The following is a 15,060-nucleotide window of genomic DNA, read 5'->3' as shown; positions in this document are numbered from 1 at the left end:
AAACATTAAACCATATAAACACATATACAAGGAGAATAATAGTAGCTCCCTTGGTGACCCCATAATAAAACAAAAAACTGCATGAGCAAATAGAGACATGCCCAGACCCATAGGTTCGTTCATGCTTGTTTTTCCACACTGCTGTACATACAGCACCAGAGCACTTGAACCCTGCCGCCCGGCCCACTGTTCTCCCATTACAATAAAGTATCTGATTAGTTCTTGGAATGTTTTAAGAATATTTTTATTGCACTTAAAATAATTTGCCCTGCCTATGTTATGTTGACATACCTTGCAAACTATGATTGTCTTCACTTAAACTCTAGTGACAGCATGTTTTCCATCACACACTCGTTTTCTGTTCGTGCTGTACAGTACGCTTTCTTTGAGGGAATCCTGCACGGCCTGTGCTCTGCCTGTTGCATGTAACTGAACCCTGCTATTTCTCACTTACTGCCTTTGCTTCTTTTTCTAAGGGAAGCCGGCAGACTTTCCTTGCCTGCTCTATGGGGAGAGAACTCATCACTAACTGTGCCATGTCGTTTTGATAAGAATTCTGCACTGCGGTGCTCTTACTTTTCAGTGTGATGAAATTATGCACTGCCAGTGCTTTGCTTGATCTCAGGGGTGACACACTCATGTCGGCGTGGCATTTGGGTGGCGTGCAGCATAAACTTTTCCCTATTACTCCAAGGCCCATATTTATACTTTCTTTGCACTGCTTTTGCGTCACTTTTTTATGCAAAAGCGGCGCTATCTTGCAAAATACAATTGTATTTTGTAAGTTTGCGCCGCTTTGCGTCAAAAAAAGACGCAAATGAGGCGCTAAAAAAGTATAAATACGGGCCCACGAGTCTGTCACTTAGAGCCCCATTTCCTCGTAGTGACAGGGAAAAACTGTGTTGAGTTTTGTGTCAGTGGTCTAATGCTCAGCCCGTTCTTAGACATGGTTGGCCTTTGGAGAGCAAGGCCCATATTTATACTTTTTTAGCGCTGCATTTGCGCCGCTTTTTGATGCAAAAGCGGCACAAACTAACAAAATACAAAGGCCCATATTTATACTTTTTTAGCGCCACATTTGCGTCATTTTTTGACGCAAGAACGGCACAAACTTGCAAAATACAATTGTATTTTGTAAGTTAGCGCCGTTTTTGCGTCAAAAAGCGGCGCAAATGCGGCGCTAAAAAAGTATAAATATGGGCCAAATTTTGTGCGTTTGTGCCGCTTTTGCGTCAAAAAGCAGCGCAAATGCGGAGCTAAAAAAGTATAAATATGGGCCCAAGTTCACTAGCACTCGGCTTTCTGCAGCTCTCCAGCAGAGTGAAAAAAGACAATGAAAAGCCATGCCAAACACATACAGTATGATTGCCAACGAGGGGCCTGTAACGCAGCCAGTCACTAAGCAACTCAAGCTTCATGAGGCAAGAAGCAGGAAGTAGGAGAAAGAGAACTGGGAACCTGGCAAAGGATAAATTGAGCAAGTTGTGAAAGGCAGCCAGAGCAGGGCACAGCATAAGGTGAATATAATTGAATTCTACTTTGAGTGAGCACGTGTGTGTGTGCGTGTCTTTAAGTGCGTGTAGGTGAGCGCAAAATGGGTGTGCCTGGGTGTGTTGTGCTCACCCTTCGTGGACTTTTGACCCTGATGTAATGACAACTCTTTGTATATGGTGGATATCTATGGCATCATGATACCCACCTCTGGTATGATGCTGGCACTCTCGTAATGGTGGTAATTGTTGTCAAAGGGGCACATGACATTTTCACTCATTCATAAGAAAAGGGAGATGTTCAGGCAGTTCGGGTAGCATTCCTGGTATCTTCTAATCTGGTGCTGGCCGGCTAGATTTGAAATCACAATAGTGGCATAGCCACATTAGTTCAACCCTGCTTAAAGGAGACTAAGACGACCTCTTTGAGTGACTTGCAAACGTTCGTTTTCATTCTCTGTTTTTCTTTGAATTCTGGATTTTGTAGACTTGCACTCACCGGTTAGAACTCAGGACTAAACATCTCACAGGTTAAAGATATACATCGGACCTAATGAAGAGATGCCACACCGAAAAGAGGGCCACCTGGTTAAGTAATGTTTGAATCCACGTGTTCTCTGGAATCAGACTTCATTCATATTGGCTGATGCAGCCGTGAACATCTATGGTCTCATTCAAATGTTTTTGCAAATGCTGAGCTGTTTGCAAATTTAAAAATTTCACTTAGGGGTCTAGTGTTGGGGTCCCAAGTCCCCAGCCAGGAAGCAATGTTAACAATGCCCAGTAGGTGGTCTTTAAGCAGCCATGAAATGGGGGTTGGGGTGAGGAGGGTAAAAATTGAGCACATTGCTAAATACCTGACAAACGCTAAGTCAGATGCATTCAGAGTTCTAACAAACCAAGTCACCAGAGGCCCCAGCCATTAATCTATCATGCTTGGTAAACTGTCAAACAAAATCTTTAGGGAAAGGGATTGGGTTTCATTTTAGAAGACGCTGGTGTCTGCCTTTTTCAGACCTCTTAGAACATCAGAACGAAATGCTTCTGATAGGTTGACAGACGTGAGGAAGTAAGGATTCCTGCCGCCTGAACAATAAGGCATGGTGTGTTCCCTTCCGGTGAGAAAGTCTGCATAGATCGTTAGGTTCAAGTATCTATCTGTCTACAGAAGTGAAGTTTGAGGGCTGCAGTCCTCAAGGCGCTGTGGTGCCCAAAGTAGGGCATGACTGGCCAACTGGGAACCTTGACATTTCCCCTGTAAGACTGCGAGGTGAGGGATTGCTTTCAGTGCTAGAAGAGCTCCCATGATCGAAAACTCACACACCCCTCACCCCCCGAAAGCAATGTGGAGTGGGTTTGAACATTTTTTTATTTTGTTTTGTTTTTTACATTGTGTGATCTCTAAGCACACATTATTTTTAAAGTCCCTAACCAGCATTTCTTCCCTGGAGTTCCGTAGTGTTAGTTCAGATGAATCTTTTCTTTCCTACACATTTAGCATTGTGCCCGTATGTATGTAACAAGCAATACATTCCTCTACCTGTCTGTGTGGGTAGTGTGCTTAGTGTGCATGCGAGATTTCGCGAGTTAACAAAATGCTTGTGCTTATTTTATTTCCAAATTCATTAAGTAACTCCATTTAAATCAATGTTATTGTTTTCTCGCCAAATACCTTCTTGCCTTTACAGACATGACCATTGCATCTGGGTGTGTCTGTAGGCCCTCCATCAAGGCTCAGAACAAGCAATGGAGATTTAAAGATGTGCTGCACTTAGAGATGAGTCCATTTTGCTCTGCATTCACCACCTTGGGCAGTATTGAGTTTATTTGTCTTGCCAGGCAGGATTTTACAATCTATGTTGATCAAAGACATAGGTCTATACATGGCCCTGTCCAATGGATTATGTTCAAATTTAAGAAGGACACAATAAGTGTTTCTCCAGATTTCTCTGGGAGATGGCCCAGGTCCAGCGCTACAGAATTAATTGTTGCCAAGTGTGCCAATACTATATTAATGTAAGCGCTATAACATTCAACAGGCAGGTGGTGAAGGCCGGTTATTTTTCAGGTGACCATTTCCGATAGTACTTCTCTTATCTCATAGTTTGTTACATAAGTCTTAAGGAGTCTCGACTATGTTGAGGAAATTCGGTTACTGAAGCTCTTTCAAGTTTGGCTCAATCCTTTCAGTTCTCACATCACTCTGCTGCACAGGTCAGAGTTGATTTCTACAAACAATACATTTATATAATTTTGTGTGTGTGAGACATAGCTCTCCGAGTATCTCCAATTAGCCTCTCTCACCTCAGATTTAATCAGCCGCGACATGAGTCGTCATTGAGGGGTTTGTACAACATATTCAGTGTAGTTTAGGTGAAAGCTTATTCCAGCAGTGTGGCATAATATTTTGTAGTTGTGGCCAGTCTGCAGTCAAGTATTTTCACCGCCGCCAGTTCAAAGCGGTGGAGTACCTTGCTTAATGTTTTCAGTTTCCATTCCAAATTTTAACTAGCCCCTGACCACCAATTTAAAGGCTTCCACTAGTGCACCCCATGTGTATTTGCAACTAGATAGGAATAATTACGATATACAAATTGTTTAACCCCTTTTAATGCTTAGTGACGCCTAGAAGGACTTTCTTGCCTTTAAACGTTATGCACCCTGCCCTTCATGTGCTTATTTATGGATGGGTCATGTGGCTATTACATCATGTGGCTATTACATGCAGTCACAGCGTTGGCATATCAATCAAGCACCGTGTGCACATGTAAGGAAAAGTATCAGTCTCTGACCTGGGGATCATGCACTACCGCTCCTGCCCCTCTCGGTGTCTTAGTGTTGGACGTAGACCGGAAGATTCCACATGGTTCCTGCCCGTGTTATGAGCGGAGTCTACCAAGGGATGCAAGAGGGTGCCCCGATGCCACGGGTTGAGGTTGCTTCTCTTCTTTCTGATAGAACCCTTCCCTGCTCTCTGGGACGGATTGAGTCAGTTTCTTTGAATGATGAGGAGGAATATCGAGGGATCACACTCTTTCTCTCTCCCAGTTTACCAGTAGAGTTCCATCTCCATGAATGTGGTGGAACCACATCTCCAGCAGCAGAACGAGGTTGCGGCAATCCATGTTGTTGCTTGTCTCTGACACTCTCTCCTGCCTCTGAGGCTCTCTGCCTGGTGTCCTCTCCCACAGGCCTCCCCTGCTTCTCTGCCTGGTATCCTCTACAACTTCTCTGCATCTCTTCCTGGTGTCCTCTCTGACAGGCCTCCTCTGCATCTCTTCCTGGTGGCCTCTCTGACAGGCCTCCTCTGCGTCTCTTCCTGGTGGCCTCTCTGACAGGCCTCCTCTGCATCTCTGCCTGGTGTCCTCTCTGACAGGCCTCCTCTGCGTCTCTTCCTGGTGTCTTATCTGACTGGCCTCCTCTGCGTCTCTCTGACAGGCCTCCTCTGCGTCTCTGCGTCTCTGCCTGGTGGCTATGGGAGCACTGGATGTCTACAACTTTCTGGGTACCTTTCATATGGTAATTTGGTAATTGAAAGCATGTTGATTACAGGAAGTCACTCCAAGCATAGGTATATAAAGTGAATACATTTGTGAGATACACCCACTTGAGCCCTAAACAAACCTACATGGTCAACTGGAAAGAACAGTCAGAGTCAAAATACCAGAATAATTTTGTCTAAATACTTGTTGTCGATGTGTCATATATTATATATGCTCCAGAACACTGAAAATGTATTTGAAATCCTTATGTGATGGTACCTAACTCCTGAGCGCTAAGAGGCAACATTTGGTAACCCAGAAGCAGGTTGAAAGGAGTGCGAAGAAAGGGGTCAATGACTCAGATGGTGGTCTTGTAGAGCAATTAAGCTCTTGTTTAAGATATTGCTCTCTCATATGAGTTATATTACAAATATTGAACTGCCAATAAGCTCACTATAGACTTTAAATTTCCTTTTACCACAATCAGTGGTAAACTATTATCTCATATCTTGTTAGTCGCAAGACTCACAATTGCTCAGATATGGAAAGTATACACATCTTCATTGTCAATGTGGTGTGGTCCACGTTATGGTCAATCTACACAAGGGAAAAACTGACCGCTGTGATCCAAGAAACAAGGAACATGTTTAAAAACATCTGAACTCTATTTTGGAATCATATTAAAGATGCGGGTCACCGCCAAAGGGGTCCTCGATATTTGTCTAAAGAATTGTACATTTAGGACTATTGCAGCCTACCACTTCCTCTGAATCCCTTTCGGACACTGAGTGAGTTTAGGACCCAGATCCTGTAAAGCGTGCATACCTAATGTTTCCATTTATTAACGCCGTTGGTTAAATCCCCACATTGTGCTGTGCAAGGATGTAGTGCCATGCAATGAAATGATGTCCCATTTCTTCCATAAACATTCTGTGGATATTTAGTGAAACGTTCTACCTCTCTACCATTTCAAATTATTAAAACTGAAAGAAACTAAGATGTTTAAAAAAAGAAAGCATGTTGGTTGTAGATTGGCCTAGGTGGGAACAAACCTGGGTGCCGTGCACGAGTATTGGAGCAGAGTAGAAGTGCTGGTTAAGGCTGCAATAGCGTCTAAGTGTGAGAGTAACAGTATAAGAGACAGATGCTATGGTGCTAGTAGTACATAATATATGTATGTTGATGTTGTTATATATTGTGATTGAATGGCAACAGAAACAAACAGCTGGCCAAATAAAGTTGGCACTCTCTCTGCATTCGGCCCGAGAGTCTCAGCAGGAAAGACAAGCATTCTAAATGTGGTATTCACTCCTCTGGAAGGTGAGCAGAGGTCAGGACCTCCCCTCACCTGGTGGATTGGTAGGTCACCTGCTGAACGTTATCTGAGTTTCTTCATATCGTTGCCTCCATCCTAGAGACCGTCACATTTATCTTTCTCTATGTATGTATTGCATTCATCGTGGCTTGTGATGAAGGATACACGCTTCTAAGGTGAGGCATAAAGCAGGTGTATGCACCCAGGAGCAGGGTTCCATAGAGCTGATCTCTTCCTGCGTTTCGTTTGAAGTTGTGTGGGCAGAACAAATGTGCAATCACAACCTAGGGCTTGCCACATGTATTTCAGATCCCTTCTTTAATGGTTGTGATGCGTGCCTACTCGTGACATATACATCTCACTGTTCAATGTATATATCAATAGTTAGTTCTGTGTTAATCACCCACACGAACCTTTCTCTTCTATACATATGTAATTCTGCTAACGCTCTAGCTCCCCATGTTTCTGATCTCTTCTGCCATCACATCACTGGGCCTCAATTGAGGCGCAACAGAGCAACCAAAGAGGAGGCATGATTGAGCGGTTTTGCTCTCTTGAGGTCACACATTAGATGCCTGTATTACAAACTGAGGTGTTCTCTGTACTTCCTCAAAAGTGGTGGGCCACGGCCTGCTGTGTATTTCACAATATCACATTGAACAAGCCATCCTTAATTACCTCAGCCTTAGCCATAGGTCCGTTTTCTACCTCACCTGACTGGCCACTTGTTGACGTCTGATTTACTGATGTGCGTCTTGCATCAATTACTCCTTGTGATGCCATTATCCATATTTAATGTGTCAACTTAGTATGGGCAAACAGTGTATGTTATAAACCTTGGCGCTGACAAACTCAGCATGGTAGCAGGACTACATATGTTTTCTGCTCACCATCTTTGGTCATGCTGAGCCTGTACCCATATTCACATCCAAACTGATAATATTACATTTCAGTAAAAATGAACGTCTAAGTAACAACTTTTTCAAGGTGCTGGAAGTAGACTAGTATGTGGTTACACAAATCAGATCTCAAACCGTCAGTAAATTATTTTCCTAAAAGTACTTGCATACAATTCCTTGTTGCACTACATAAATGTAATAATAATAGAATCAAAGTAATAATCTGAATGATATATACTAAAATATCCCCAAACACACAATACAGTCTATATCAGGAGATGTGTGCCTAATAATCATACACATTACTGGTATCTAATTTATCAACGAGCATTGTAGTGTTGCAATTTGTTAACAGTTAGTGACATGCATAGGCGAGTGTAAATCAATGTGGCAGAAGTGTAATCACGGCCATTACTGTGCCATCCAGGGAGCAGTGAAGACAGTCCACAGCCTTCCTGCTGTGCCATGACCACCTGTGGATTGGAAAATAACGGAAGCGGGTAGTTGAAGATCCCCAACTTCATGGTGCAAGAAATGGAGTCTATCAGCGGCGGCTGCCGCAAATGTCAAGGAAGGGGGTCGGGGCAATGACATGGACGGGGAAAACAATAAAAAACATAAAGAAATAGTAAACATTGCCTTTATCCACAGTTCACGCCTCCTCCTGTCTCCTCACTCCTCTTCTGGTGTCCCTGCATTCACTGGACACCAGCACAGACTCCCCAGAAATCCTGTCGCTGCTTTCATGCTAAAGCTAGCATGAAAGCAGTACCAGGGTTGGTCTGAGGGGCTCGGACTGCCACTCAGACACAGCCCTGGGGTCTGTGCAGTTTCTCCAGCCTGGCTGTATACACGGTGGACTGGAGAATCCTCAGTGCATGTGTGTTTGGCTGGCCTGAGACAGCCGGCCAAACACACATGCACACTTAGGTGCACTCTCTCCTCCCACCTTCAACCTCCAATGGCCCAGCCCCTTCCTGCTGGCTGACCTAGCAGATGAAAAATAAAGCAATAGTGTATCTATTGCTTTACTTTTCATCTCCTGGCTCTTGGCGAGGGGGGCGACGCTCCTCGGCCATTTTGGAGGAGCCATCCCTGGAATCTATTGTTCTTTTTCTGACTTGGAACTTCCTCTGCTCTATGGGTTTGCGAGTGAAAAGCTGGGCTAGAAGGATAAGATGGAGAATATGCAGGACATCACCCCAAAAGCACATTGGGGGAAGGATTCCAAGTAGAAGGGACCAACACGTGAGGATGCACTGAGAGGACCTCTGCGGTAGTCATGACTGAAGGCATTCAACACCATGGAAGGTCTTCTCCAGCTGAAATGAAAAGTGTGGTTCCAGATCACCCACTACAACAAAGACAAAGAGTGTTGGTGCAACCTGCAAAGCCCGGCATTCCGATAATGATCAGCAACAAGTTGGTGAGTTTAATTTACTTTAATATATTCAATCATTTTTATGTTTAGCTACAGACAGCCTTCTATGTGTTAAGGACCTCATATCAATCATTCTTCAAAACAATACAAAGGAAGTACAGAGATTGGCCTTTCATTCAGGCTTCTTCCACCACTGGCTTTCACGAGTTTTTCATAGTTTGCTTTTGCTTGACTTGGTGGTCTTAACTCTGATCATGCAGTATGTTGTGCAGAGGAGCCCTTCTCCCTGTTTCCATAATTGGCTTTGATAATGCTTGTTTTATTAGCTTACAACACCCTAGAAATATGTACAATGAAAGTGCCAATTGATTTTTCTCAGCATTGTCTGATTATTGCCATTGATGCATGACATGTACAGGCAAATGTCTATAATTCTGATGTGATGTCTCTATCAAAGCAGAAAAACCTTTAAGTTTCACTCCCATTTCAACGTGTCACCATTCTTGGACTTACCATCACCATCCAGGCTAGTACAATGCAGAACGTTTAGCCCACGGGGTTTCTTCTTGACACCCAGCAGCGGCAGTTTCTTCTTTTGGGAGTGGGGGCATTGACCCGCCACACCTGTTGCCCCTAAAGTCGCAATGCCAATAGAAAGTGCCAATTTGGCATAGACTATTAACTTACCTCGGGCACTTGTGTTTTTTTCAGGTCTGTCTGCCAGTGTCTGGGTAGGGCAGGGCATGGCTAATCCTGCTGATTGACATTCCAAAGCTAAAGCCTAATGCGAATGTCCGGTTGGACAGGTCTGTTACTGTGTCCAACCAGACATGCGTGCTTTAGACTTCCGGACCACACTGCTAGGCAGCCAGGAGGAAATGCAGCAAAGCTGTCCCAGTCTTCTTTAGAGCACTGGGGGTTCCCTGCTCATATCAATCCTTGCTTTGCTTTCATTCTGTTTATTAGCAAAAACAGCATGAGGTCAAGGCACAGATTGATTGTTTTAAGAACAGTTAGTGGAGGCTGCGGTGATGTGACGAGGATGAGTGCTCAAAAGGAATTGCGGGGATGTGATTATTGAAGTGAGCAGTATGCGTTGTCTCCACTGCCCCAGGTGTGCTTCTATGCCCCGGTGACCAGTGGTGAGTACCAGTTTTATTTTTTGACATTTGTTTATTTTTTTCACACACTTCCTGCACCACCGCTTTTTAAAAACACCAACCTCTACTGTTGTCCTCTGTCATCCTCAGCTCTTGGGAGACTACTCACCAATAAGCAGATGAGTTAACAACTCCTCAAAGACTGCTTGCACCTCATTCAGATCTGGCTGTACAGAACATACCTGAAGAGCAATCCAACTAGACAGAATTCCCAATATTCGCCAAGCACAATGAATAACAACTAGTTCAAATCTGGCTTAGTGACATAAGGCAGTACAGACCTGACCCAAAACTTTCACCCTTTGGCAAATCACTGTAATTCACCCTGGACCCCTACCTCTCCCTCAAGAAGCACTGTCAAATACTGTGCGGCTGACAGCCTCTTCACGTCGAGTGGCTCCTGGCACATCTGCAGCCAAGACACCATCAAACTGAAGACATGAAAAAAGAAAGAACAAAGGTAGCAGGCCTTCTCCATCAATGCACCCAAGATCTGGAATGACATCCATGTACCCATCATGACCACACCAATCCTACTCCAGTTTACTTAAGAGCCAAAGATTCCCCTCTTTAAATAAAGCGAGATCCCTCCTTCTGTACTTGCTAGGGCACTTGTTAACACAGACACTGCCCAGGGTACAAAAGTACAAGCCGGGTGCTGTGGGGCTACAACTTACTAATTCTTCTTGCTGGTCAAGGTGTCCAGGGGGTAGCTAGTACATCTTTGTATTGTGAATATTGTAGAATTCAACATGTACTGCAACATATGATGGGAATACGACACACATTCCATGATAGCATATCTCCGGCAGATAATACCAGACAGAATAACATTCTTAACATTAGCCAAGTGAGAGAGGTATACCATTGGCCCATGGGTGCGATGGGACAGCATTTGAGGAGGAGACGGGAAATTAATCAGATTGGTCCCTGTCAACCAGTGATCAAAGAACATTTCAACACTGCATCTCTGGGACTTAGGTACAGAGGTAGAGGAGGCAGTCCTTGATACACCATGACCTAGGATGAGCAATCAGAGGAGTAACATCCAGGGCCAGAAAACGCTTTTGTGCTTTATGGCAAGGTCCCATCATAGCTTCACCATGTGCACACCTCTTATGTCCTTCCTTCACTTGATCCCATGAAAGAATGTCAGGGGACAATGGTTTCCTTTGCTCGTGGTTCCTTGTCTCCTTTTCTTGTGTCCCTGACACTTATCCTCCTGCACCCTGACATAGACTTTAGTGGCAACAGGAAGATTGTTGCAGGGCAACAAGCCATCCTGAAGGCTCTTCCATATCTAGGTCAGAACATATATTATGTGTTTGCTGGTTTCTGGAGAATGAGGCTCCCCACGTCAATGATGTGACATGTCTGCTCTTCACCTCTACTGCTGCTATATCCTACTCCAGCAATCCCAACCTTCCCAGCCTATCATCATTTTCAGTCCTGTTCTCTATCCAACTCTCTCTTCAAACTAATCATCCGCATGTGGGAGTGCTAAAAAGACTTTTCTTTATCACCTAACTTATGGCAGAAGATATTGATGGAAGCGAAACTCCATTTTGGAGACTGGAAACAATAACAACCAAAGAAGAGCGACAAGACACAAACAGCTTTTCATTGCCCCAAGTACTTTGGTTTAATTTTGGGCATATGGATTTTTTCTGTGATACTGTATGATTTTTTATTTATTTCCACTTTCCTTTACTTCAAAATCCAGGCTAAACTGTGCCTGTTATTTTCCGTTGTTTTAAATTATACTTTTGTTTTGATCTATCCCTCCCATTTATGTCCCCAGCTGAAATATTTTGTTTGTTTCTCCCCACTATATTCTCTGTTCAGTTTTAGATAGTTTGATATATTTTTGACACTTAGGGCCAGATGTACAATGGATTTTTCTTGTCGCAAATGGCCCGATTCACAGAATTGGGCCGTTTGCAACAAGAAAAATGCATTTCCCAGTGTACAAACCCAATTTTGCGATTCGTTAATCTATTTACAGAATCACAAAAATGGGTTTGTGAGTTGCAGTTAGGAAGGGGCGTTCCAAGGGCATCCCTTCCTAACTACGAATCACAGTGTTATGTATGATTGTTTTATGACCGTGAATGCGGTCACAAAACAATCGCAGTTAACACCAATTTTAAATTGGTGCTAACCCATTTGCTAATAGGAGGGTTCTCCAAGGGACCCCTTCCCCTTTGTGAATGTAAGCAAAAATACTTTTTTCAGAACAGGTAGTGGTCCCACGGATCACTGCCTGCTCTGCAAAAATAAAAATAAAACTTTTAATTTTTTGGTTTGAAATTAATCCCGTTTTCCTTTAAGGCAAATGGCTGCATTAAAAAAAAAACTGCTTTATTTAAGAAGCAGTCACAGACATGTAGGTCTGCTGAGCCCAGGAGGCCACCATCCCTCTGAGTGCGGCCGTTCCCAATGCGGTCACAAATTGCGACCAACCTCATGTATACTGATGAGAGAGGTCACTTGTGACCTCATTAGGAATCACAAACAGTGTACTTAACACTCTTTTTTTCAACCCCTTCTCTCATACTACTGACAAAATGCGTGAAAAATCAGAATCCTTTTCTTCTCCACCCACAGAAATATCACCTTTATCTAATCATTGGCTGAATGAAGAAGATATTAAAACAGACTGAAACATCTCACTAGAAAATCATATTTCTTGTCAGGCAATGTGTCATTCTCTTTTAAAACCAACGGTGAACTATGGAATTACTGATCAACCAGCACACATCTTGCCTTCATTTTAGACACAAATACTAGCCTAAACATAGGCTTCTTTTTCATGACAGAATCTTGGTTTCGCCCCAACTATGAGGCAGTTACACATAGGTAGTCATTACAACCCTGGCGGACGGTGTTAAAGCGGCGGTAATACCGCAAACAGGCCGGCGGACATAAAAAGGGAATTATGACCGTGGCGGAAACCGCAAACATAGACACCCACTTTAACACTCCGACTGCCACGGCGGTACAGACAAACAGCGCGGCGGTCACCGCCAACAGACAGGCGGAAGACAATGTACCGCCCACAGTATCACAACCTGCCAATCCGCCACTTTTTCCGGGGCGGATTCACCGTGGATAAAAACACGGCGGAAACAGCTTTTGCAATGGGAAAACGCTCACCTTAACACACTCCACGAGGAAGGAGGACACCATGGAGCCGGAGCTACAAATACTCCCTGCCCTTGTCTTCCTGCTCGTCTACGAACACCAGCAACGGCGGCGCTGAAGACAACGGTGAGTACTGCACCTACGACATAGGGGAGGGGGGAGGCAAAAGTCAGGGAGACACACACGCAACACCACCACCCCCACCCCCACCCTCGCACATTACAACACACACACCAATGCATTTCCAAACATCACTGTAACAACCCACAACACCCCGGAAGAATGCAAAGACAAAACATTGTTCAAACATTGTAATGTATCAAAATACAGTTACCAAATATATACAGATATATATACACATTCCAAATTTGATACATTATGAGAAGTAGTGCAGGTATGCACATATCAATGTCCGTGCACCACTGGGCCAAAAATACCTGGGCGAGGCCCACACTACATACCTGTCCACAAACAGAGAGAACACTGCAGGGGCATCAGATAGAAATACAACAGGCACCTCAGGGGGAAGGGAAGGGGGGGCACCTCAGCCGGATTACAGCACCACGCCAGATCCACAACGGGGCTCCATGCCCATTGATGTATCCTGGGGAGTGCAAAGCCACAGTCTCTCAAGTCTCACAAGTGGGTGGGTTGCCCACTGTACCATCCTGGGGAGTGCAAAGCCACAGTCTCTCAAGTCTCTACAGTGGATGGCTTGCCCACTGTTCAATCCTGGGGAGTGGAAAGCCACAGTCTCTCAAGTCGTGCAAAGCCACAGTCTCTCAAGTCTCTACAGTGGGTGGCTTGCCCACTGTTCAATCCTGGGGAGTGCAAAGCCACAGTCTCTCAAGTCTATACAGTGGGTGGGTTGCCCACTGCCATATCCTGGGGAGTGCAAAGCCACAGTCTCTCAAGTCTCTACAGTGGGTGGCTTGCCCACTGTTACATCCTGGGGAGTGCAAAGCCACAGTCTCTCAAGTCTCTACAGTGGGTGGGTTGCCCACTGCCATATCCTGGAGAGTGCAAAGCCACAGTCTCTCAAGTCTCTACAGTGGGTGGCTTGCCCACTGTTACATCCTGGTGAGTGCAAAGCCACAGTGTCTCAAGTCTCTACAGTGGGTGGGTTGCCCACTGCCATATCCTAGGGAGTGCAAAGCCACAGTCTCTCAAGTCTCTACAGTGGGTGGGTTGCCCACTGTACCATCCTGGGGAGTGCAAAGCCACAGTCTCTCAAGTGGTTAACAGTCTCCACTGGTTCTGGAGGGGGAATGGTGCCCAGACTGCATCAGGTTCCCCGTGACGGTTCCTGTTCCGCCACTGTCCCAGCTGCACATGCTTGATGTGGCAGTTTTTTTCCTGTCCAGCGGTGCCTTGGCATGTCGGTCTTTGCCCTGTGGAGTGGTGCTTTGCCATGGCGGTCTCTGACCTGTTCAGCGGTGCCTTGCCCTGTTCAGCGGTGCTTTGCCCTGTTCAGCGGTCTTCACCATGGCGGTCTTTTCCCTGTTCAGCAGTGCTTTGCCATGGCGGTCTCTGACCTGTTCATCGTGCCTTGCCCTGTTCGGCGGTGCTTTGCCATGGCGGTCTCTGACCTTTTCAGTGGTGCCTTGCCCTGTTCAGCGGTGCTTTGCCATGGCGGTCTCTGACCTGTTCAGCGGTGCCTTGCCCTGTTCAGCGGTGCTTTGCCATGGCGGTCTCTGACCTGTGCATTGGTGTGTGGCATGACGGTCCCTCATTGCCCAGCAGGGCTGTGGCTGCCGGGGCCCTCCTGGGCACTGACTCCGGCAGTGGTCTCCTGACCAGTGACGATACTGCTGCCCTCCTGGGCACTGACTCTGGCGGTGGTCTCCTGACCAGTGACGATACTGCTGCCCTCCAGGGAACTGACTCCTGCGGTGGTCTCCTGACCAGTGACGATACTGCTGCCTTCCAGGGAACTGACTCCGGCGGTGGTCTCCTGACCAGTGACGATACTGCTGCCCTCCTGGGCACTGACTCCGGCGGTGGTCTCAGGACCAGTGACGACAGTGCTGGCGGTGGCGTCCCGGCCGCCGGGGAGGATGGTGCCCTTCTCCGCCGTGCTGCTCTTCCCAGACTGTGCAGACTTCCTCTGGCCCTTCACCACCTTTAGAGGAGTCACAGCTGACTCGGCACTCCCTCTGGGACCCTTGTGAGCAGGTTTTCCGCCAGGA

This window comes from Pleurodeles waltl, chromosome 7, assembly GCF_031143425.1.
Source record: "Pleurodeles waltl isolate 20211129_DDA chromosome 7, aPleWal1.hap1.20221129, whole genome shotgun sequence".
Classification (NCBI taxonomy): domain Eukaryota; kingdom Metazoa; phylum Chordata; class Amphibia; order Caudata; family Salamandridae; genus Pleurodeles; species Pleurodeles waltl.
The sequence above is the reverse complement of the archived record's forward strand: the minus strand, read 5'-3'. Positions refer to the sequence as shown.